This window comes from Macrotis lagotis, chromosome 7 (assembly GCF_037893015.1).
Source record: "Macrotis lagotis isolate mMagLag1 chromosome 7, bilby.v1.9.chrom.fasta, whole genome shotgun sequence".
Classification (NCBI taxonomy): Eukaryota; Metazoa; Chordata; class Mammalia; order Peramelemorphia; family Peramelidae; genus Macrotis; species Macrotis lagotis.
This window is the reverse complement of record NC_133664.1, coordinates 70,018,049-70,044,169: the sequence shown is the minus strand read 5'-3', so window position 1 is coordinate 70,044,169 and position 26,121 is coordinate 70,018,049. Positions and strand designations below refer to the sequence as shown.

The 26,121-nt window shown below is 39.4% G+C and overlaps 2 long non-coding RNA genes across 2 annotated transcripts in view; one reads left to right on the top strand and one right to left on the bottom strand.

Moving 5' to 3' along the window:
• The window catches only part of LOC141492624 (uncharacterized), a 101,903-nt gene that overhangs the window by 35,065 nt on the left and 40,717 nt on the right, over positions 1 to 26,121 (top strand). Inside the window, exons 2-3 of the long non-coding RNA XR_012469991.1 lie at positions 1,559 to 1,834; positions 12,940 to 13,057. This is a non-coding gene — a long non-coding RNA (uncharacterized LOC141492624). The remainder of the gene's footprint in view (positions 1 to 1,558; positions 1,835 to 12,939; positions 13,058 to 26,121) is intronic.
• Positions 824 to 16,327, bottom strand: LOC141492622 (uncharacterized). Its single transcript, XR_012469990.1, has 4 exons — positions 15,437 to 16,327; positions 10,748 to 10,929; positions 9,511 to 9,659; positions 824 to 1,656 (listed from the first exon to the last, which is right to left on the bottom strand). It is a non-coding gene; the product is annotated as an uncharacterized LOC141492622 (long non-coding RNA).

The window sequence follows — 26,121 nt, the reverse complement described above, 5'->3', positions numbered from 1 at the left end:
GTGCAGCCCCAGGCAGGCCACCCAGCTCCATTTGCCCTGCAGCCCCCCAAAAAAGAAAATAATAATAAAAAATACTGTGCTTCAGTCTGTGTTCCAACAATGGTATATGATTTAAAGAAAAACACAAGGGAGGTCAGGAAAGTATGGAGAAAATTTGAAACTTAATTTTTTTTTAATGAATGTTAATTTGCCTTTATATGCCTATTTGGGAAAAACAAAACTTTTAAAAATGAATGCTAAAAGTTATTTGTTTACATGTAATTGAGAAAAAATAAATTAAAGAAAAACACCCTTTTGTGTCTAGTCTTGGAAATCTAATTTCATGAGACATCAAGCTTTTTTATTGGAAGTAAAATTAAAAATCATAATTCAAACCCTTCATTGTATAAATAAGGTCACGAATACCTAAAGAAACACAATGATTTGCCTAAAGTCACACAGGTGATATGGAAAGAATAGAATTGAATTCTTGACTCCCAATCTAGAACACTTTCTACTTGAGTTGGGCTGCTTTCTCCTGGCTACACCATCATTCCTCAGATATTTTCAGACAGTTTCTAAAGTCCCATCTCCTTCTGGAGTGTTCTCCTTATAGCCTCCATTTTGGGGAACATATGGACTACACCACTATGTCTCAATCAAATCTTGGCTCTCCAAATGGAGACCTTCTTCTTCCCCTGATGAGATCTTCCTGGACCAGAGTAGGTTTGGAAAAGGACTCCAGACCAGCTATTCCTCATTCCCCAGATTTAGTTACTCCCCAGTCCTCCCCAGGTGCCTTTCTCTACCTTTTTTATGTAGTCTTTCCTCTCCATTAGAATGTAAGCTCCTTGAGGCAGGGATTGTCTTTTTGCACACTGTATTTTTATTTCTGGGACATAGGAAAGTACTTGACACTAGCTGCTTGTTGATTGATTTTCCTTTATGAGCCTCTTAGAAAACTAGGCAAGTCAAGGGTGGAGAGAACCATTGGGTGGAGTATTTTTATGAGTATAGGGGAAGAAAAAGGTCTTCCAATAGAAATCTCTTTAAAAGAAATAAAATAAAAATTAATTAAGGTAAAATAAAATGAAAAAGACTTCTTTAAAAAAAAGATCAATGGTTTCTTCTTGGTTTGATCTGAATCAAAGAAAAATAGAAGTCGTAATAGTCAAAAGTTGAGTTCTTGCATTGTGAAATGAAGTCACAAGTTATTTGCCATGAAAATGTGCATTGGTCCACAGGTGCCACAGTGAAATAAAAAAAAAATCAGAGATTCTGGTGCAAAATTGTCAGTGGATACAGGAAGAATCCCCGGAAAGTCTCTTGCTGCTTTGAATTCTGCTGTCTTAGAGTCTATGTGCACAAGAAACAACCTGGGGATAGCATTGTGAAGGCAAATTGAATTTCCTTCCCCCTAGACTAAGAAGGCTTCATTTCCGCCAGCTCTGCTACCCATTTAGCTTCTCATATACAGGAGCCACATGTGTTTGTTCCAGGACTGAAATAAATATATTGTGAACAAACGTGATGTCAGCTTCCGATGGTTAATGTATTTGTCTTTAAATTCCACTTTCAGATTGTGTCCATCATTTATGTACAAACCCAAGGTAAAAGGCTTCAAAGTGCCCCAGGAAGGACTTTCCAAAGGTTCTGCAAATGTCATTCACGATGAATCTGAAATGAGAAGCCAGCCCAAACACAATTCCCCAAGTACTGTCTGAGTCTATTGCTGCTTGGACCAAAGGGCCAAACAAAGGGCAGTGGAAAACCATCAGCTCCATTCTAAGCACCAACCATAAAGACCATGGAGACACCGAGTGTGGCTGCTTCTGGCCCAACAGAGGCCACCATGGTGAGTAATTAAGCAAAACATTGAGGGAGATGGGGGGAAAACGTGTTTATTAAGTGTTAACTACAGCTGGCCCAGGCTTGGTGCTAATCCCCACAACAATCCTAAGGGGGAGGGGCTATTGATTTTCTTCCCATTTTATAGGTGAGGAGACTGAGGAAGATAGAGGTTAAGTGACTGACACGGGGTCACACAGTTATGTCTGAGGTTAAATTGAACTCAGTTCTTCCTGGCTCTAAGCCCAGTGCTCTATGGTCAATATTTGTAAGAAATAGCAGGAAATTCTACCAACTATGTTTTTTCTTCTTTCTCTCCCTCCCTCCCTCCCTTCCTTCCTTCCTTCTTCTTTCTTCTCCTCCTCTCCTCTCCTCTCCTCTCCTCTCCTCTCCTCTCCTCTCCTCTCCTCTCTCCTCTCCTCTCTTGCTCTTTCCTTTCTTTTTTTCCTTTCTTTCTCATGGAACAAATTATTCTCTTCCACTCATTCTTCTGGGGAAGTCTCATGATTGGGGTATATAAGTAATTAAGTCACTGACAGGTTTGTGGTCCATTGATTACCCTCAATGTTTAGCTCATCTGCTGAGATTGTTTACTTAGGTCTGTCTGCTGAGCATGCCACAGTTTCTTGGAGCCACAGGTAAGAGTTGAATGAAGATGGACACCAGAAGTGGATGAGCAGCTCTGAAGGGTTCAGCAATCTGTTCCACTAGAGATGCTAGGTCCCCTGAACACCCATACATCTCAATGAATGAATTAATGAACGAATGAATGAATAAATGAACTAACAAATAAATGAATGACTGTAAGAAATGTACAATAGGAAATAAGATAGGCCAGTCACATAGTGAGAACAATGTGATGGACAATGCAGGTGCTTCATCAGCATCTATAAAATGAAGGTTCCCTAGTATGTTGGTGGATGTCCCATTGTGAACTGATGGTTGGATAAGGACAAGAATCAGGCAGGAAGGCAGACATACTGAGGTTTCATTCTCTGTCAAATGTTCACACTGATGAGCTCATAAGGGATCATTACCATTACAGTAGTGAGATATATATATATATATATATATATATATATATACATATATATGTATAAAAGTACTGAAGTTTTTGGATTATCAAGATGACCACAAGGGAAAATAAATGTCTTGATTTAAGATCATATAATCAGAAAGCAGCAAAGGAAATTGAAAAGTTACTTAGTTAAGTTCCCTGCCTCCTGACAGACTGTCAAAGAATGGACCTTTAATCAAATGGGGCTAAAAATTCACCATTTCAAATTCAACCACCATATGATAGATCCGTGGCCTGGTGTAGTGGAGACAGAAGAGGCAAGGAAGACCTGTGTTCAAGTTCTGATTCTGATATATATTGACTGTGTGACCCTGGGGGAGGCAATTTCTCAGTGCTCCAGGCAATTTTGAAAGATTTTAAGTTGCAAAGAGGGAGCCAACCTATATTGGTGGAGGGAGTTTCCTCATCCAGGAGTTCTTTATGTCAATGAAATTAGAGGTCCACTTCTTATCCTCATAATTATTAAGTAATTCCTTTTTAATACCAAGGAAGTGCTAATTACTTAGAAAGCCTCTAAGTAAGAAAAGCAAGAAAAATAGCAAAGTATTGAACTTACAGGACATACTTGTTGACTGACAAGTAATTTTTTTCTTTAAAAAAAAGTGTAGGTTCTGTTTGTTTGTTTTTAAGAAAATCATTAAATTAATCAATGCCCTGTCACATAAGTCAGGTAAAAATCATTGTGAGTGGAGAAATCATGATTCTTCCTGTTTTCAATGTCAGTGCTTGAGTTGGTCAGAGAACTGTGATTTTCTCTAGGAGATCTTAGAGCCAAGAAACTTTCAGAGACACTGCATTTAATTCTTCACATTTAAATCAATCTTAACATTCTTTGGTATTTCCATATTTGGAACAGAAAGAAGCTGGAAGGAGCCTTCCCACCCAATCATTCTTCCAAATGCATAACTTGGCATCAAACTGAGGATTCATAACCATGTTCAGAATGACTTTAAACTACATTGTGATTAAGTCTAATCCAATGAGGATGATTTGATGAGTTATAAGGATGGAGGAGGACAATTAATATTACAGTTGTTTTTCGAAGGGATTGTGAATTGTTTTTACCTCTTCCTCTTCTTCCTTTCTCTTTTCCTTTCTTTTCTTCCCCTTTTACTTTCCTTCCCTTCCTCCCATAGGAATGTGTGTGCTTTCATGTAGATATGTGTGCATTGAATACATATGTGTAAAGCATACTTTTATAGTTCTCTTCTATAATACATTTGTGCATATATGTGTATGTATGTAAACATGCATACATATAACCACTTTTATTCTTTAAAAGTCAGTGAGTAGAAGACAGTGAAAATCATCTAGTCACTCTCTGTGTGACCTAGATCACGTCACATTGTCACGCTCAGACTCAGTTTCCTCATCTCCAAAAATGAGGGGGCTGTACATTCATTAAACCAACATTTATTAAACTCAATGTACAGTTAATTGTTCTGGGCAGTGGGGAATATGCAAAAATCAGTCAAAAAACATTGATAAATACCAACTCTGTGTCAAATGCTGTGCTAGATTCTTGAGATTTAAAGATATGATAATTCTTGCCTCCAAATGGAAGCAAATGATGTACATACACATAACTATAAAGATTATATCTATATTTATATAGATTATAGATTATAATTATATTAATTATAAAGATTATATCTATATCTATATAGATACATAGACACACAGGGTGTTCCAAAAGTCTTAGTACAGTTTTAAGCTATTTTAACTATAAAAGCTCAAAACTATATTAAAACTTTTGGGATACCTGTGTGAATACATATATATATATATGTATATGTACATATATACCTACATATATATGAATATGTATATATATATATATATGCTGTATTGATTATATGTTAATACAAGGTATTGCAGGGGGATAGAGAGGTACAATAATTAGAGGGTTACTTGCAGGGAAAGTATTATGGAAGGGATGGCAGTTGAGTAGAACTTTAAAGGAACTAAGGATTATGAAGTAGGGGTGAGGAAGGCATATACTCAAAACATGGACAACCTGTTTAAAAGAGATGGAGATGGCAGTCATGTATGAGGTTAATCTCGAGAAAGTTAGTTTGGCAAAGATCAAAGACTGTAAGAAAGGAAAATGTTAAAAACCTGTAAAGGTTGGTTGAAACCAGACTTCTAACTTTAAACTGAAACATGTCCTAGAAGCAATAGGGAGTTTATTGAAAAGGTAAATGACATAGTTAGACTTGTGCTTTGGCAGCTATGTGGAGGATGAATTGGAGAGTTGATGGGATGCATGAGGGAAACCAATGCATCCAACAATCAGTGATGTGGACCTGAACCAGGTTGGTGGCTGTATGAATAGAGAGAAGGGAATGAACACATGGGATCTTATGGTGGCAGTTTCAGAGGGAAAACAGTAAAATTAAGGAGGATACTTTGGTATCATGTTCATGGGAAAGAAATGAACGAGCTTCAGAATTTCTCAAGAAGTCCAGCCAGCACAATGGGACAACTGGAGACAATCCTGTATGAGGAGGAGGAGGAACTGGAGGATAGTTAGCCTGGAGGAGGGAAGGTTTGGGGGCTGAGGAATCTACCAAGCATTGGAAGGATTGGTATGTGAGGAAAGAGTTTTGTTTTGCTTAGCCTCATGGGGCAAAACTAGGAGAAATGGGTGCAAGTTCCAGAGAGGAAGATTTCAACCTGAAGTTAAAGTAGAACTTGAGAGTGATTTGAATGATAGCAGCCCTTGAATGATAGCAGCCCTCCCTTTCTTAGAAGTCTTCAAGCAGAGCACGACTACTGACCACTTGTCAGACTATCTATATTTTGTCCAAACCCAGAATCCTGTCTCTGAGGTCCCATTGTTGTGTGTAATCTCTGAGGTTCCCAACAGTTCTAGTACTCTGTGATTCTGGGGTTTTTTGGCCTCATAACAGCCCATCGTTGGATAGAACCACTCATAAGAAATGGGCCCCAATTGAGATGTCTTGCTTCTGTTTTTGTCTCTGCCTCTGATCCCCTGTGAGGATTTAGGAAATCACCTTGGTTTCTATGTCTTTACATGCTACTTATCCCTACTCATATGCTTTTTAAGAGATAAATATAAATACAGAGATTGGTACTCCATTGCTGTAGAATCACTGACTCTCAGAAACCACCTTGGCCCACATGTTCCTGAATGAGAATTTCCTCTCTAACTTTTCCAACAAGTGGTCCCAATCCATCCTGTCTTTGCTCCCTTACCTCCTTAGTAGCACATTTAGTGAGTTCAAATTATTGGCAAGGTTTTCCTAAGAAAGGTTGTAAATTTGCCTCCTTTCAACTTTTATCTGTATTTCCTATCTCATCCTCCTTTTAGGATGATAGAATCTAGATTACTTGAAGCCCTCTCACATGTCCTGTTGCTTTCTTCCTATGCATCTCTCATGCCATATTTTCTTCAAGCTAAATATACCCTGTTCTTTCAGCTGATCTTCATATAGCCTAGTCTCTAGTCCCATCATTTTCCTGGTCATCCTTCTCTAGACATCTTCTTTGTTAGTGACCTTACCAGGGTCCCTCTTGTAAGCAGACCAATATGCCCTTTATGCCATAACTTTATTTTCTCTGTGCATCTCTGTGTGTGGTTATGTATATGGATAGGCAAAACTAATTAGTAAAAGATAAGCCAATCCCCAATAGCCCTTAGTAGATTGAGCTTCCCAGATGGGATATCATTTTAGCAGGAGTCAGTAGTTGAGGAAGACCCTGGCTCCTGAAGAATGCCTCTTCCCTACTTAGGTGAGTAGGGAGGGATGACAGGGATTGTCTCTCTTCTCCCTCCACTACCATCCGCCATGGTGCTTCACATTAGGTCCATTCACCTAGTAGGGCATGCTTCATCCAACAGGGAGCAGAGACAACACTATCCAAGAAGATATAGATACAGAGCTAGGAGGCAATCATCCGTGGCCATGTCTAGAAGGTGCTAGAAAGGAGACAGCACTATGGACAAATGGGACATAAGGTCATTAATAGCTGTCTTCTGGACAAACAAACCTGATGTAAGAATATGAGTTGAGGGAGCATCCCAGAGGGGCTGATTTACTAAATTACAAACTCTTTGGGGGCAGTCTATCAGCATCTGATTTAACCTTCTATCTCTTCTCACCACCTCACACTGGGTGTTGGACATAGAATGTGCTTAAGGAATGTTTGCTGAAGGAATGAACCATGTTTAATTAGTGCTTTACTCTATGGAAGGGCTCCAGTCCTCTAGCAGTTAGGAGCACTCTTCTCATGGGGTCCTGCCATCTCCACACGACTTTGCATGATGTCTGAAAAATCTGGGGCCACAGGTAATACTCTATGTATGGACATGTTCCTGCTTCTGATGTGGGACTTGGTTCCTAACTGAAATGCAAAACTTGTCTTGTGGAATATCTTAACTCCCAGACTTCCTCAAATGGAATGTGTGGTCTCTCCATGCACTGGGATTTTCCCCATCCTGTGTTAGTCATAGATGCACCTGAATAAATGCACATCTACTTTAAAGACTGCTTTGGAAATGATTGCAAAGGGATCTTGGTGAGGGGGTGCAGGTGGAAATTCCCTTCAGCATTTGGTATTTGAATACTTGCTCTTGGGAATTAATGACAATATTGTATTAGTAGTTTGTTGATTCAGTTAGCCCTTGTTATTTGTCATGGAATCTTAAGAGTTGAAAGACAAATTGGATGGAGAATGGAGGAAAGAATTGGGAGTTATCCAATGTAGGGATCCCCTCTCTAATATTCACAACAAATGGCCAGTCAGGAATTTATTTCTTTTATTGTGCTAAAATCAGGCCCATTCTCATGATTTTCATAATTTGTTCTCATTCTAACTTCAGAGCAATACCAGTTAATTTAAATCCATTATCCCCATTTATTGCTTGATTCACTGGAACTCTAGAGGTAGACTCTCTGGATAAGACATTGACTTAGAAAACTACATATTACCTTTGTTTTATTGTATTTTTATCTTGCTAAATCCTTCCCAACTACATTTTAATCTGGTTTGGGCCAAACTCAGGAGTGTTGTGAGTCACACTATGTGACACCCTGTTCTGCACCATTCTGCCTCAAAGGCTGAACACAGACCAATACAATATCAACAGTAGGACTGGAAAAAATGAGTTGTTCATGTATGCTTGAGGGCAATTACCTATCTGCTCACTTGAGGCTCTGAGTTTTGGATTATCCTATTGTCAGTCTAAGATAACGTTGACTATACTAAGGACTCTGGTATGAAACTCAAAGCTTTGTCTGGACAAGTCACTTAACCCTGTTTGTCTCAGTTTCCTCATCTGTAAAATGAATTGGAGAAGGAAAAGGCAAACAACTCCTGCATCTGCCAAGAAAACCTCAAATAGGGTTCACGGAGAGTCAGACACAACAGAAAAACAATTGAACAATAACATGAAACTCAAGAGCTGAGCTGCAAAACCAAACAAATAAAAAAACTCTTGGATTTACTAATAACCACCAATAATCATAATCAAGTCCCAGTGTCTTTTTCAAACAAACAGAATTTTGCTTTGGGAATAGATATATGAATCAGAATTGTGAATTAGCATATGGTTTTGGAAGTTTTGGTTTTGATCATGTCTCCTTGCTGAGAGTGAATATATCAGTTTAAATCAAAAGGCCCTGATTCAGGTCGTAGAAGGTGCAAGACTCTAGAGACTTGGACATTATGGAATATTGCTTATTTCTGGTTTGTGCTTCTATGATGTGCCAGAGTATCTATTCAGAGTTTGATAAAGGGACCTGAATCTTGGAGGCCTTCCCTAAAAGACTGACCAGGTGTTATTCACCATTTTCTCCACTCTTCTTGGCACAAAGTTTTCAGAGAAGAGATCTTTGGAAACTGGTCTCCTGAGAAAAGGCAATAATTGGTCTCTCATGGGAATAGGGTCAGATGACACAAACCAGTGGGGGACCATTTTCTAAGGCATGAACTCTCTCCAAGCCTGCTTGGACTAAGGCAGGGCCACTCACCTAGGGGATGCCAAGAGTTTGTTGCTTCATTGTTTGATCTCCCCAGCTGACTGATGGGGCAGGGAATGGATGCAGTCATTTAGAGCCTATGGACCAGGCTCACAGGCTTGATGATGGAGGGTGCTGAGTAAGCATTCTGGCCCCGAGGCTGTGGGGATTTGTCTGTTTGATTTTTCTCAGGTTCTGTGGCCCAGCTGCTACTCAGACATGCTGTGTCATTTCTGAAAGCTTAGGGACTAAGCAGATTTATAGAACAGCTATAGTGAACTGAGAAGAAGATGAAAATACACTTGATTAAAGGTACTTAGAAAAGCCTCTGCATTTATACTTGTTTTTATTAGTCTCATAGGAGTTTCCATCATCTGCTGTGAATAATATTCCCTCTAGCAACAAATAGGACTCTAGACCAGGACCTAAGGCTTGGAAAGACTTCCTCTTAGAGGAAGCAACATTTTTGAAAGTGTCATTTAGAAATGCTATTGGGGTATAAAAATATTACTAGAAAAAAAGCAGTGGCCTTAGAAAGGACCTTTCTAAACTGAATCTTTGCTGAGGATATACTTAGAGAGGAGGAAAAGAAAAAGTCCCCATTTGGGGCAATATACTCACTTCGAATCAAGCTTCTTATCAGCAAGCAGAGCATTTATTGAGGTAGAAGCTTACTGAGGAGGCTTACATGTCAGCTTTAACCTTCTTCCAGGAAAACGGTGCAGGCAGTCTGTGGATTTGTTTTGCTTATTTGTCACAAGGGAAGGCATCTGTTTGGAGGAGGAAGGTAGGCTGAGTTAGAAAGAAGCAATAAAGATACAAAAAGGAATAAAAATATCAATAAAATAAAAAATACACAGAAGAAAATTAAAAATGGTTCAGAAAAGGATATAAGCAAACAAGGGAATTGTTACTATTTAAAAAAAAACTGTGCCTAATGGAAATTCATGCTTTCATTTTATGTTCTTTATATATTGGAATGTTTGTTTTTATTGATAATTAAATTCATAATAAAAATAAAATTTAATCAGAAAAAGTTTTTTTTTAGTTAATTTAGAAATATTCTATTCATAAATTATTTCTACTATGTTACTGCTATCAATTCCCATTTATTTAGAATGGTTGGAATGGGGTATTATCCAAGTTCATTGACTAGCCTGGTTATTAATAATAATGACAGCAATAGCTCACAATTATATAATGCTAAGGAAAACAAATCTTTACAAATACCATATCACTTTGTCCTCACAACACCCTATTATTTCCCGTTTTCTAGATGAGGAAACTAAGGCAAACTGAAGTGGCTTGTCTAAGGCCACTCAGCCAGTCAAAGACAGAGATCAGATCTGAACTCTGACTCCAGATCCAGGGCCCTCTCCACTCTTGGTTCTACTAGTTTCCATGGAATGCATGTAATAAAGTATATTTCCACTTCTCCCCTCCCCCCTTAACCCTGCTGGATGGTCTTCTTGTTGTATATGTATATATATGTATATATTATATAGAATATTATTATTATATTATATGTTATATAGAAAATACACACACATGCACACACATATATATGTATATATATATATTCATATATAAATATATATATATATATATATATATATATATATATATATATATACACCCATATACATTTTTGTATGTTCAACAGTAAGACAAAAGGACATCTGGTGATGGATGCAGGGGATGACCTTGGGGTCTTCAATGGCTGATCAACCTCTTCTTCAGCCACTTCATGGCTGTGGGAAGATATTGTTCTCATTTGCCCATCCTGGCAGAGGAAATCTTCACATGAGGGGGGTTGACATCCCTCTAACTCACTGATAGGTCTGAGGCCTGTAGTTACCTCCGCCTGGATAAGCTTTTCTGCTGGGATGTTTTGCTGGATGCTCCAGCTTCTTGGAGCCACAGGTGAGTTCCAGGTGGACACCACAGGTGGATGAACATTCTGAAAAGGTCTTGGCAAGCCTCTTATACCAGGAGTGCTAGTCCTCTTTGAACACCTTTTTTTTTTCTTTTTGCTTTATTCTGTTTTGGTGAGGAATGAAGACCATAGGATCTCATGACAAGGAGGTTGGTGTGAGGACCATTCCAAATTCAAGCTGTCTCTGTTGGCTGTAGGTCCTAAGGCCATGGAAACTCAACTCTGCTAATGTCTCTACTCAGGAATAGTAATAATAACATTAGAATTTATATAGCATTTCTTAACCTGCCAGGCACTTTACAATTATCTCATTTGAGCCTTACAACAATCATGGAACAGCGTAGGTTATTATCCCAAATGAGGAAACTTGAGACAAACATGGGTTAAATGTTTTGCCCAAGGTCACACAGTCTGAATCTGGGGTCAAATTTGAACTCAGGACTTCCTGACTCTGGGCCCAACTCTCTATCCACTGTACCACCTAGCTACCTCATTGGTGGCTTTCTCTGGTTCAGTTTCAGAGCTGGCATTTGGGGGCAAAATAAACTAGTACTTTGGAAAATGATATCTTAAATCAAGAATGGTCCCATATTGGTCATTTTCATCCAACACTATTCCTATTGGAGCAATAGCTGAAAGATGAGCCCCCAAGAGAGACAATCTTGACAAAAATGCCATAATTCTAGGGGAGAGGGCAGCCCAGAGCTAATGACTTCCTCAGCCTCTACTACCTCAGCCTCTCTCTCTCTTCTCCTTTCCTGACATCTACCTTCTAGGTAGTGGACTTGGGTGGTTTCTTAAAAGAAAAAAAAACCTAGAAATAAGTTTCCACCATTAGGCTTCAGAACCAATTAGAGAGGATAAAAGCTAGACTGTTTAATGGCTCCACATGACTCCACGAACTCTGAGGTTTTCCTTTTGTTCTCCACACTCATAGATTCAAATTTGAAAAAATAAAAATCTTCCAGCTGGCCTGACAATTCTTTCCTCTACATGGTAGTCCACCTCCCCTCTTCCTCCTGAAATTATCTTCTTTGAATTGATTTTTCATTTACTTCACAGTGATAAGTGGCCCATGTGGTACCACTCCCCATCTCTCCTCACCTCCCTTCCCTGTCCCTTAAATATAACTGGGTTAAGGTCTGTGCCTCAGGACATAGAGACTTGAGAGAATCCCAATAGTCATTCAGGAAAAGTATCAGTCATGTATTTAAGACAAAGCAACCCTCCCTTACACACCCACCTCCTGAATTATTGGAGAAACATATTTCCTATTTAATTTTGTATGCATTTATAGATGCACAAGCTGTCTCCTCTGATAATCTGTAAACTCCTTGAGGGCAGGAATTGTTTGATTTTGGGCTTGGTGGCATATAACCAGTGCTTAATATATACTTATTAAGGAGATTGAGCTAATTTTAAATCAAAAGCTGTTCTGAGGCCCCAACTATAGGAAAAAATGAAAATTAAATGGGAAAAATTCACATGATTCTTTTTACTTCTATTGTGCCTAGGTTTCAGAGGGTTCTGTGGGAAATACAAGGGCAGAAGTCTATTGTGTCCTATAATAACTAGGTATAGTACGATGTGCTAAAGTATCTCAAGAACTGAGGGCTGTATTGCCACTGGCATTCTGTGTCCCAACCTGAAAAACATTTGACAGTTGCTATTTTATGTTTCCAAATAGTACATGGCAATCTATGCTCTTTGGGGGTCTTTTTTTGATTCAACTGTGGTTTAACTGCTGAAATGAAGGTATAATTAGATTTATTTTTCTAATAGTGATAAAAACCAAACCTGTGATTTCAGTGGTGTTAAGGAACTCCCATTGAGGTATCTTTTTCTACAGAGTGGATTAGGAATTTCTTAGCAACTGGAGTCTTAGGGGTTGCCGGGGCTTTGAGAGATGGAGTGATGTGCTTCAATAACTGATATTTCTATCTCGATTTGGGATTTCAAAGTACTTTAACCACAGCTGGTATTTACATAGTATTATCTCATTTGATCATAATAACAACTCTATGAAATAGGTGACTTCATGCTACCATGATTATCTCCATTTTACAGATGAGAAGACTGAAGCACAGATTTTTTTTTTTATTTTATTTTTTTAGTGAGGCTGGATTTGAACTACAGGTATTTCTGACTGCAAGTCCAGTTGCGCTTTGAGATCCCTCACTGTCTCATTTGCCTCAATATGATCTCATTTGATTTTCAAGAGAGCCCAATGGGGTAAGTACAAGGAGTCTTATCTCTGTTTTACAGATAAGGAGACTAGAGGTAATAGAAGCTAAGGAAGATACCCAGTACTTATTAGTGGCCAAGGTGGGATTTAAACCCAGGTTTTACTGACTCCCTGACTAGCAAAGTTGTCTCTGATAGTGAGGAGGAAACAATTAGGTGATTTTGAAATGCACAGGATATAATTTATCATTGATAAGTGTTTACTGAGTGCCTGTTACTGGAAAAAAAAGAGAGGGAGGGAGAATCCCAAAATGTAGAAAGATCCAGACCCAGACGTCTAGGGCCCTCAAAAATATAGTTGAGTCAAGTCCTGAGTGCTAAATTGTGAGATGCTGACTCCTACTCTGATTGTGAAGAAAGAGGGCCGGGGGGGGGGGGGGGTAACCAGTGTGTTCCAGGAAGCTTTCCAGAGAAAAAGAGAATGGACAAAGGGTTTAGAGAGTCAAAGAAAAGAGGAGGGGGACATTCCAAGCAAGGGAATGTACTTGCCTAAACGGAAGCAAAGTGAAATAGTCACTGAGGAGCTTATTGGGGAAAATAGTGGGGAATGTATGGGCAAGAACTATGAGTTCATGAACATTGGAAAACTCTCACATAACCTTAAAACATAGCCATAAAACTCTGCCAAACCTTCCTCCTTCCTCTCTTCCCCTCCTTCCCCTCCTCCCTTCCTTCCTTCCTTCCTTCCTTCCTTCCTTCGTTCTTTCCTTCCTTCGTTCCTTCCTTCCTTCCTTCCTTCCTTCCTTCCTTCCTTCCTTCCTTCCTTCCTTCCGGTCTCAAACATATGTCTAGCTGACTATAAGTTTAAATGATTTGCCCAGGGTCACACACTCAGTATGTGTCTGGGGTAGGGCTTGAACTCGAGTATGCCTAGTTTCAAAGCAAGCCTTCCATACTCTCAAGGCCACATGGCTCTAGTGTGCTGGAAAAGAGTAAAAAATAAGATTGGATTAAAAAAAAGTAGGGTCTTATAGAGAATTTGAAAGGATTTTGAGACCACACTCCTTTCATTTAAGGTATATAAGAAGGAATCTAAATTATATAGAAAAAATGAGGGGAAAAAAACCAGGAAAATTCGGATACTTTCCGGCATGAAACACCCAGCAGGACAATGCCAAGGCCAATTTAGACTTCCCACATGATGCCATGTGGCCAACCCAACAATCTGAAGGGGATGAAAAGAACTCTCCTGGTCCCTCTGATAAGGAAAAAAATGATCTGAATCAGTTAATATTGTTTCTATATCTATAAATAACCTACTTAACTTCATTGTAATATCATGATTTTAAAAATAAGTAGCAGTGGTTGTGGGGTATTTTGAGAACCTTTTCCCCTTAGTATCAGGAAAACAAAAGGAAAAATGGGAAGAGCCAAAGTCAATCTAATGCTTGGACCAATGACTTTTTCAAAGCCTGAAACTGAATATGTAAATTTAGCTCTGCCATTTTAGGAAAAATGTAAATTTAAAAAATGAATCTATCTTTTCTTAGCTCAATGATCAGTTTATGAATGTGTGACTGGGGCTATTTGCCCCTCCCCCATTTAAAAAAAATTTCTGGATCCATTTAGCAGCCCGGTGAAGTATAGAGACTTCTTCTAAAAAAACATATTCTTTAAAATTCATAACTAAATAAGATACTGAATTTTAGTTAGAAGTTAGTGAAATTGCGTATAACCTATATCAGATTGCTTGCCTTTTTATTTTTAAAGTTTTTTTGCAAGGCAATGGGGTTAAGTGACTTTCCCAAGGTCACCCAGCTAGGTAATTATTAAATGTCTGAGGCTGGATTTGAACTCAGGTCCTCCTGACTCCAGGCCTGGTGCTCTATCCACTGCACCACTTAGCTGCCCCCATTTGCTTGCCTTCTTAATGAGGGGAGTGGCAGGGAGGAAGTGAGAGAAATTTGGAAGTCAGAATTTTAAAAATGAATGTTGAAAATTGTTTTATGTAATTGGGTAAAAAATAAGATATTAAATAATGTTTAAAAAGAAGTTAGTGAAAATAAAGATATATTTTTCCCCACTCAATTCATCAGACACTCTGCAATCTAGATGTGGATTCCAGGCTAAGTACCTCTCCATTTCTGGCTGTGGTGTTAAACACCTGTAATACCTGCCTGGAGGGCTATAGGAGGGCTAGTGGATTCAAGGTTTCTCAGCAGCAGGGCACACTTAAGTCTGATACCAATACAGTGAACCCTTAGGGGGGTGGGAACCACCAACCTGCGAACCGCCCATTCCCTTTGGAGACTGAATGGATGAGCTCCAGGATTCCTTCTCAGGGTAGAGCACAGGAGGAGTGGCTGTGGGTGAGCTGGTTGAGAGACGGAGGCCCAGGCTTACAAAGGAAACAAAAGGAGCCCCTACCTGAGACAACCGGAAAACCAATCAATAACCTTGCAAGATGGATTCCAAGGAAATGTTGAAATATCCACAGGAGAGTCCATTTATACAATCTCCTTGTATTGCCGTATCAGACAAGGTTGTCTTAATGGCAAAAAAGGAGCCATTTCCTCTGCTCAGAGACTAAGTCCTGGCAGAGAGAAGTTTTCTCCAAGATGAAAAAAAACAATAACTAAAAAAAGAGTTTTCCAGGGAAATTCTGAAGAGCAGGCAGGCCTGCCCCTCCAAGTGAGGAAGCATCCTTGAGTTTTGGAAAGCAGTCTTCACCATTTCCATTCAAAGCAGCTCCACCTTCCACCTGCCTTGTAACTAGAGAACCCCAAAGCACTTCTTGTTCCAGCAGACTCCTAGACCTGCCAGGAATGCAACCTTAGAAGGAGCCAGCCTGGTGAGATGTGGGAGGGTGAAACACTTTAACAGCTGCTTCAAAGGAGGGCCATCACCATAGAGTCAGATTTTTGTAGGAGGTGGTTTTTTTTTTGCCTTCTTCCCTCACCCTCTTTAATCTTTCAGAAAAGCATAAAGGGGCCCTCTAAGGTCCTGTTTGGAAATTAAGTAGATGAGTCCTTAATTGGTATCATTTAATAAATCTGTGAGGCAGAACTCTGGTCTTGGGCTATGGACATCTCTAGCTAAGAGGAAAAAAACAGCCTCTTTGTTTGTCTTACCATGGTGTAATTCCATGGCGACCAGAATGTCTACTCTTTAGAATTCCATACCATTGGGTTCCCACAAGAATTCCTTTAACCCACTTCCATCTTCTCTCCTTGTTCCATCCCCTTTTCGGACAAAAAAGTGCAGATGGCCCTAGGCAAAACTGTGAATTGAACATTGATTTACTCATCACACTTTTGGGGTTCCCACTGTCTGTCCATCCATTCCCTTTGGAGACCGAATTGATGAGCTCCAGGATTCCTTCTTGATTTAAAAATGAGTCTAAATCTTTCCTCTGCTAGCTATGAATACCAGATGCCCCATCAACCTGAGCCTGTTCTCTCCTGTCTATGATCTTGGACTCATTATTCTCCTAGTCCAGTCTCATCCCACCCCTGGAAACTCACCCATTTTCTGAGTGTGATGGTGCGTGTTTATAGTTCCAACAGTGGGGGAAGGTGAAGTACAGGAGGAATATAATGAGTACCCAGAGGCCACCAACAGGAGCTGGCAACTAGCTCAGGTTGGGATCACAGTGGGTCAAAGCTTCTGTGCTGGCCATGAATGACTGTGCATACCGCCTGGAAAAGGGGAAGGGAGGAGGAAGGAAGGAAGAAGGAAGGAAGGAAGGAAGGAAGGAAGGAAGGAAGGAAGGAAGGAAGGAAGGAAGGAAGGAAGGAAGGAGAGAAAGCAAAAACTTGTATCTATATATTATTATTCCCAGTGCCAAGTTCCCTTTTGTTTATTATAGGAAATCAAGTAATCTGACAGCTCCTATGCTAATGGAAACTAGGTTTCCCTAATCCTACCTAGGTTTTCTAAGCCAGGAGAATGACTGGAAGGATGGAAATTAAAGGCAGACAAATGGTGGAGTGAGAATAGGATGCTAGATGTAGGAGTGGAAGGGATCTTAGAAGTCATCTACTCCATTCTCATTTTACCGTTGAATACACTCCTATATGTAGGGGAAACCCCTTTGCTTCAATTAAATTTTTTTTAAAAAATCCTCTCATTAAATTCTCACTGTCCACAAAGTTGTGCTAGATGTTGAAGGAGAAGTAAAATGTCGATAGACTCAGTCTTGGCCCTTCTGGAGTGTCTTCAAGCATTCTCAAATCTTTTCTTGTCGGTAGACTGGTTTCTAAGCTCCTGGGGGGCAGGTGCAGTAGTTTGCTCTTCTTTGGATCTCAGAACTCAAGTAGGTGCCTACTTTGCTAGGCTGGCTGGCTGTGTGGAGGGCCAGACTGGTCAACCTAAGTGTACACAGTTTACTGTGTCTGCCTTGTGCTTCTCTCCTCCAAAGGGAGAGGGTTGGCTTTGGTCGCCACCAGACCCAGCCTCTGGGTCACCCTGCAGGTGATCTCCTTTTGGAACTGGATGCCAGAGCAGTGTAGACTTGTGCCTTCCTAATAGCAGGGTTGCCAGTCTGGGCTCTCAGCTTGGGATGTCTAGAACTATAGCATCTTGTTCTGGGTGGCAGAACTGGCCATTACAGCCTTCAACTTCAGTAAAGATTTCCTGCTGAGGGAGAATGATAAGGTTCCAGCCTATATATATAAGTGACTGAGTCAGGGGTTTTCTGATCACCCAATCTGACACCCCAGTGAATGTTGGGATATTACTTCCTCCCATCTCCCTTTCACATTTGAGGAACTGTGAAAAAGAAAGTATATCTATCCCCAAGGGATGGATGTGTTGCTAACTAGGAGAGATTGAAGATCTTTTTTTTTTTTTTTTTAGGAAAGAGGACTAAGATGTTTTTTGTTCTCTTTTGGATCCTTGCCCCAAACTGTTGTCTATGAACTTGGAAAAGTGTTGATAAACTGTATTTTAATTTAATTGATTTCCTTTGGAATCCTATGAATTTTAATTTATGAATTTAAAAATATTCTGAAAGAGGGTCCATAGGCTATAAAGGGGATCCATGATACCAAAAAGGTTAAGTTCATTTGCTGTAGAGCCATGAGGAGGGAGAGGAAGATGGAGGGATGGAGGGAGAAAGAGACAGGAAAGGAGACAGAGAAAAGAGAGGAGAAAAGAGATAGCGAGGAAATTAAAAGAGAAGAGAGGAAAGAATGGGAGCAAAGAGATGTAGAAGAGGGGAAGTCATGGAGTAAATCTTCATTAAATATGAGTTGGGCTCCTAAATCCCTTTCTAGCTCTGATTGCTGACTTGTAGGGAAGGGTCTCTTCCAAAGGAATTTCCATGTTTGGCTTAAGTGATCCTGGGGGTTGATCTATATACTTAAGACTCATTCTAGGATCTCATTCTAGGATTCATAGAGTAGCTAGGTGGCACAAAAGAGAGCACTGGTCTTGGAGTCAGGAGGACTGGAGTTCAAATTTGAGCTCGGGCACTTGATTCTTAATGGTTGTGTAACCTTGGACAAGTTACTTCATCCTGGTTACCTCACATCCAGGGCCATCTCCAGTCGTCCTGATTGGTATCTGGCCAATGGACCCAGATGACTCCGGAGAAGAAAGTGAGACTGGTGACTTAGCACAGCACCCCCCAGTTCATGTACTTACCATGGCATCACCTCCCTGATATCTTGGTCTTTTTTGGGAATGAAGGATAAACATTCTAGGATTTCCATTTTGTTTGCTCCATTGAATAACTTTTTTTCCATGTGATATTATGATATGGCTGTAAATGGGGAATCAACTTCAAGAGAAGGAGGGAATCCCTCACATTTTTATCTTCTTCTGCCAGGAGAAATTCTCTGGCACAAGGCTTTTGTACAGAAACTCATTCCCTACTGCTCTTTCTGCAGGTGACCTTTTTTTTCTCTCTCCAAGATGTAGGTTCGCAATTCGTGCTTTTTCCCATACTAAAGCATTTAGAAAGTGGGAAAAAAGCCCATGCCATGATGGAATGGTAACGGAATATGAGAAATGAACTGTTGATAATTTATTTCAGCTGTTAGGTAAGAAGGCACCAAAAAAAATCACATCTGGAGGCTTTATCAAGACAACCACCAGGACACACACACACAATCAGTTAGATTAAGAATCAGAAATTTAGAGCTCTAAAGACATTAGTCCTAATTTTAGATGAAACTGAGGTCTAGAATGATAAGCAATGGTCAAAAATTGAAGCTAGCTGAGCTGAGAATAGAACTCTAGTCCAATACTCTTTCTGCAATTCTATGACTGGTTCACTATTTCCTCAGATCCATTGAAAACCAAAGGTGCTCCCATGAATGCCATTAGACTTTACGTCCTCAGACCACCCACTCTGGGAAACTACCTGATATATCCACCTATAGGAAAGTTCTTTTTCTGCTCTTCCCCCACTAAATCTACTTACCTTTAATATTTTCATTCTAGATAATGCAACCTGATCAAATTAGGCCCAATCTCCAGAGAGAAGGGTGGGGCAGTTAGATGGAAAAAACGAGAATGAATGGTGAATTCACAAGCCACAGTATGTATCAGCATGTATTGACTGATCATTGAATCATCACTAGGAAAGCTGATAACTAGGACAAATTCAGTTGGGGAGGGTGGAAGCATCGGAGAAGGTAGTCCACCTCCATATATACTTGCACTAGGAGGGGTGGCAGCCCATCTTCCTTAGATACAAATCCTCGTCCCCAAGGTGGGGGGCAGAGCGTAGGAAGTAAGGTCACTCTCCGGATAGAAGTGACTCTCTTATGTTCCTGGGATGATTGCTGGCTTAGTAGAGGATCATATGGTAAGATATGAATAGAGATGTAATAGGGAAGAGGCATATACTCTCTTTCCCAGATATCAGAGTATATAGATTTATAGATATAGATAGTTCTATATTTATCTATAGATGTATCTATATATAGATAGATTCACATCTATATCTCTTGATAAACTATGCATGTATGTGCATACACACATATATCAGACACTTACTAGCTGTGTGACCCTGGGCAAATCAACCCTTTTTGCCTCAATTTCCTCATTTATAAAATGAGCTAGAGAAGGAAATGGCAAACTTCTTCAGTATCTTTGCCAAAGTCAACCCCCAAAAGGTTATGAAGTTAGACACAAGTGAAAAAGGAGTAAGCAACAAAAACAACATTACATTCTCTCTTTCAGATATCAGTATCTTGGCACAAAGCTCCATTTGGCCCACCCTATTTATAACTTGGCTCATGATTGTGGTATTAAATAGATTCCTAGGGTCTGCTTACCCTTGATTCATACACTTGAAAAAGACTCCCATTGCCTTTGTCCTCCAGAGAATAAACTTATACCAGCTGTTACTGCAGAGACTCCCAGACCTGCCTAGGAGTTCTGAATAGGGCTAGTTTTTCCTATAACTGATGCATGGGCTGCTAATTCCTTTCATAGACTGGCAGTTGAGAAATTGGGTGGCCAATAAAGCTGATTAGCATGTGTATCCTGTATCTTTTTTTGTAGGTACATTCCCCAACAGGGTCTATATGTTATCAATAAGTCATATGGTTATGAATTTAATAGTCACTGAGTTATGACTGTGGAACTGAATTTCTGTTCCTTGAGATCTAGATAGGGTTACATTCTGATCCTTGGATTTTGATTGTTCTAAGAACCCCAACATCTTGGGGCATCTTCTCCCTTAAAATTTTCACTTAAAACTGAAAATTTAAAACCCTTAAAACTTCACTCTCCCTTACTTTGTCCCTCCATTGAATTTTTTGAGTTTTAAAAATAGACTTTCCCCCTTTCACATAGGTAAAAGCATGAAAGGTGATCCACTAAGCAAAACAATAAATCCTCATGAGCAGAAAGTACTCAAACTGTAAACATAGAAGATAAACATCCCAGAATGTAGAGTGGTTGAGCAATCATTGTGATGCCTCAATGAGTGCATGGTGCCACTGTAGGGCAACCTCTAGGAAATACTAGGGAATTATTAGGACATATTATAAAGGACACACCATTCCAGGCTTCTGGGCAAAATGCCATGCCTAATTCCAAGTGACATAAAAACTGCTATGATGGTTTCTTATAATTTCTCTATTTCCCAACTTATTTTCTTTCTAATTCATTCTCCACACAGTTGACACACTGATATTTCTTTTTGTTTTTTTTTTGGGGGGGGTTGCAAGGCATTGGTGTTAAGTGACTTGCCCAAGGTCACCCAGTTAGGTAATTATTAAGTGTCTGAATGCAGATTTGAACTCAGGTTCTCCTGACTCCAGGGCCGGTGCTCCATCCACTGCACCACCTAGCCACCCCAACACACTGATATTTCTAAAAGATAGATCCTTCCTCCCCTGTTCAAAAACCTTCTATGGTTTTCTATTGCTACTAGGATAAGCTGCAAACTCTTCTCCTGAGTACTTAGACCTCTTTGTTATCTGGATTCCACCTACCTTTTCCATCTTATTTCATCTAGTTCTTCTCATATACTCTCCTTAATAGACAAACGGGTCCTCATCCACATTCCATCTCCTGTCCAATGCACCTATATGCAGGGGCCCCTCCATGTCAGGAAGGCACTCACCACCTTTGCTGCATAGAATCCTTATCACAACCTCCTATGTGAGACCTTTCCTGATCCCTGAGGTACTGTGCATGTTGTTTCTCAACAACGTGGAAGAGACAAATGCTTGAAGGAAAGGAATTAGCATCTCTAAAAGATACAACTTTACAGATATTATCTTGTTTGGTCCTCACAACTATGCGAGGATGGGTTGTTATCCTCATTTTTTACTTGGAGAAACTGAAGCTAACAGGAATGAAGTGCCCAGGATCACACAACTGAGATCAAATTTGAACTCAGGTCTTCTTGACTTCAGTGCTCTATCCACTGCACCAGGCAAGGACTTCTGCATTTTCTATCTTTGGACCTAGCACTATGACTTGCACATTATAGGTATTTAATAAATGTTTGTTGAATTGAATTGTTGAAGAGATTCCAGAACCATCTTTCTTTTTCAGAGGTGCATAGGAGCTCCTTGCTCTCTTATTGGGGATGGCTTTTGGTGGGGGTTTTTTGAGGTGGTGAAGAGTTTAAATAACAGTGACCAGTATTTGGTGTGTTTGAAATTTCATAAAATATTTTCCTCTACATTCCAAATTTGCTAGTGTCTGAGGAAACTTAACCTCTACCTCAAAATGATGGAAAAAGGAAAATTTCTTCCTTCTGATCACACCCCAGTGTAACTCTGAGCCTGTAATACTTCCTTGGGAGAAGGTGGAAATGTGTGGTATTTGAAACCAAAGACAGTCATAATATTCCTGGTGTAGGCCCCAGTATAAACAAAGAGGTTAAGGAAAGAAGAAGAAAAAGCTCTCATTGCTCAATTCCCTTTTTCAAACATACTTCATATCCAAGTATAAATCAAAGAACTTTATTTTGTTATTGGCAGAGTTCAGTATTGTCTCCATTAACTATTAGGCAATTCTGGTGTTTAGAAACTGTTTCCTAATTATAAGGGAATAGGAACTGAACCTGTGATTTTATGGAATTGAGGGAATTTCCAGAAGAGGAAATTCCCTCTATTAATGTTGGTCAGCACCTTTTCTGTGAATTATAATGTTAGACAGTTGTCTAGGGTCAAGATGTGAAACTTATGACTCACAACACTCCTGGATGGCTGAACCCCAGAGTAAAATGAAATTGGAAAATGTTTAACAGAATAAATAAAAACCCATTACAGCCTAATGCTAAAATCTAAGCTAATAGGTAAGTACTAGACTATACTGTAGAGCACTGAGAGTGACTTACTCAAGGTCACAAAGCAGGTCATATGTCAGAGGCAGGATTTGAACTCAGGTCCCATTTACTTTGAAGATGATTTAGAATTGTGATGGTCCCCCAGAAATATAGAGGCATAGGTATTGAAAACAGAACATCTAAATCCTGTTCAATTCCTTCTAGAGAAAAGTATTTTCCATGGGTTTCAATAGTGTGGCATATACCTGATTAACTTCTGCCTTTTCTCCTGCATCTGGAGCCATCTCCAATCATCCTGATCAAAATCTGGTCACTGGACCCAGATGGCTCTGGAGGAAAAAGTGAGGCTGATGACTTTGCACAGCGCCCCCCCCCCAACATACACTTAAATCCAACTCACTTGCTAGTTGTATCACCTTCCTGATGTCATGGTCTTCTTCAAAAATAGAAAAACAATGACAGTCTTTCCACTAAGAAAGATGGTTTTCAGTTGAGGATTATCAGAAAAACAATCAAACTCCAAAGAGTTTGATTCATTTTGGAAAAGAGATCTAGGGAGTGATGGAGTATGCCAGAGATGTCTCAAGGATGTTATAAGAACTATGTCAATGGCATAGTTCCAAGAATTTTTTAAAAAAAATCATTGATCAGTGCTAAATATGAGCTTTGTGTGGTCCAGAAAAACTGCATCTTGTCAGCCCTGAGTACCCTAATATTCTAAAGTGATATAATGAGAAACGTATGTATGCTTTCCTGACTCAAATAGCAGCTGGACAAGGTGTCTCCCTGAAGAGCATCTGGGGAGGAGGAGTATTGGGTGCTCACACATCATTTGGGGAGAAGACTTCTGTGTTGAATTTTGGTCCTCTCCTGGGTATCTGGGTCACACAAGAGCTAGGTAATCCCAGAGAATCACAGGTCTTCAGAATTGGAAAGGACTTTGGAGGTCATTTATTCTTCCAACCCATGAATCTTTTTAGAATCCTCTCTACATCATAGCCAACAAATGGTCATCTAAACGTTTGCTCAAAGACCACCAGTACCTCCCACGGACCCTCATTCTATACTTGGGATGACTCTTTTTTCCCTTACATGGAGTTTTTCCTTACATGGAGCCTTAATTTACCTCATACAAAATGTGCCATGACTGGGGGGCTAGAAGATGTAATGGGAGGAGGCCAGATGCTTATCCTCTGCCCTTCCCAAGATTCAATTTAGTCAAAAAGAGAGAATTTTTAAAAATATTTCATCATAATATTTAGATAAAAGGTTAGAAAAACTTTTTTTTCTAATGCCTATTATTGGCTAAATTCTAGAGTTAGCTAGGTGGCTCAGCAGATAAAGTTCTAGGTCTGGAGTCAGGAAGAACTGAGTTCAAATGTGGCTTCAGATACTAGCTGTGTGACCCTGGGTAAGTCATTTAACCCTGTTTAATTTTTTTTTTTCTCAATTGTAAAATGAGCTGGAGAAAGGAAATGGCAAGTCCTTCCAATATATTTGCCACGAAAACCTCATGAACAGCATTGGTGGACCCACAAGGTCATGAAGAGTCAGACATGACTAAACAACAATATTGTTTGAAATTATCATATATATATATATATATATATATATATATATATATATACGTATATGGATATATGTGCTCTCTTCTGATGAAACATAAGCTACCTGAGTGGGGACTGTTTCATTTATATCTTTTAACTCAAAATGTCTGGCTCATAGGAAGCATTTTATAAAAGCCCATTAATTGACCAACATGCCTTAGTATTTCCTGATAGAAGCTTTAAAGTTTGGTTAAAATTGGAATATCAAGTTCCAGATGATATAGAATTTTGATAGAGGTTAGACTTAAAAGTAATTTTCTCTTTAATCTTTTGACAATTAGGAAGGTGAAGTCCTAAATATCTGGCATCTGCTCTTTGGATGGTTGGGTAACAAACACACCCCCAACCTTGCTCCAACACATATTTACCATGCAACCTTGACCAAAAATATCAAATAACTTCTTGTGATCTGAGAAAGGCTTATAGCGTTGGAGGACATGAATGGGAGTTAGAGAATTCTCTTTGAAAGAATAGAACTTGGAAGGCCAGGAGAAAGTAAGAATGGGACAATAAGGCCTGTCCCTCACTATCCATTCTGCACATCCCTATCCAAACATAAACATATATACACATATGTCTATGAAACCCCAGCCCCTTCCCAAATTCCTAATAGACCAAGTTGAAACTTTTGGGGGCAAAAAGTAAATGACACATAGGCATCCTTAGTTTCTGGGGGTAGGAGGGGAATGGAATTGGAGAGGCAAAGAGGGACACACCCTACCTACACAGGAGGATGCAAAAATAGAAATCCATTTTAGAATGGCCAATTATTACACTGATTCAGGTATAATAATAATAATACTTTAGACCCAATGCATCTACTTTTAACAAAATACCTTCACATCTAATTCATTTTGTCCTAGAAATAGCCAGGTAGTCATTCTACCTCTGTCTCTGTCTCTGTCTCTATCTCTGTCTCTGTCTCTGTCTCTGTCTCTGTCTCTGTCTCTGTCTCTCTCTTTCTCTCTCTCTGTCATACACACAACTAAGAAATATGAAACTGTAAAAAGATATTACCATAAATATGACATCTGATATAACTTAGTTAGCTGATCACACAGGTGTTAGCCTCCTTCCTTCTTCCTCAGGAAGTTAACATGTATTTATTGATGGTGTTGTAAGGAATACCTCCAGTAGGAAATGATTGAATTAAGGAGAAAGAAATTAGAATAAATGATTCTAACTGGAATTCTATAATATCTCCTAAAGTCTTGTAGGATTAAGTAGTGCATGTATTATTACCTTTTTTGCAGATAAGGAAGTTGAGGCTAAGGTTAGATGACATATGGGAAGAATTAAATATTAATTTAGTAGTGAAATAAACAATTCAGATCATTTGGGCAATGGCTGAAAAAAGCTGAGGTACGTGACTCCAGGGAAGCACTGCGACATAGTAGACAAAGGCTAGCCTCTGAATGAAGATAAATTAGACTTGGGCTCTGCCTTTGACATGTCCTGGCTGAGAGACCCTAACTCACTTAATCTCTTATTGTACTTTGCTAAGGCTCTAAATTTTTAGAACAGTTGCCGGTCTGCATTAGTAGAGAGAGCTTACTTACCAAGAGCTCCCTATCTGTACAAAATGCATAGCTCCAATCTGAAATATGAATGGTATGGTCATGGAATGGTAATGTGCTATAAAAATGACAAATAGGAAAATTTCAGAGAAATATAGGAAGATCTGTATGAAAGGATTCATAGTGAATAAAGTAGAAACTGGACTAAAATATGTACACTAGTTACAA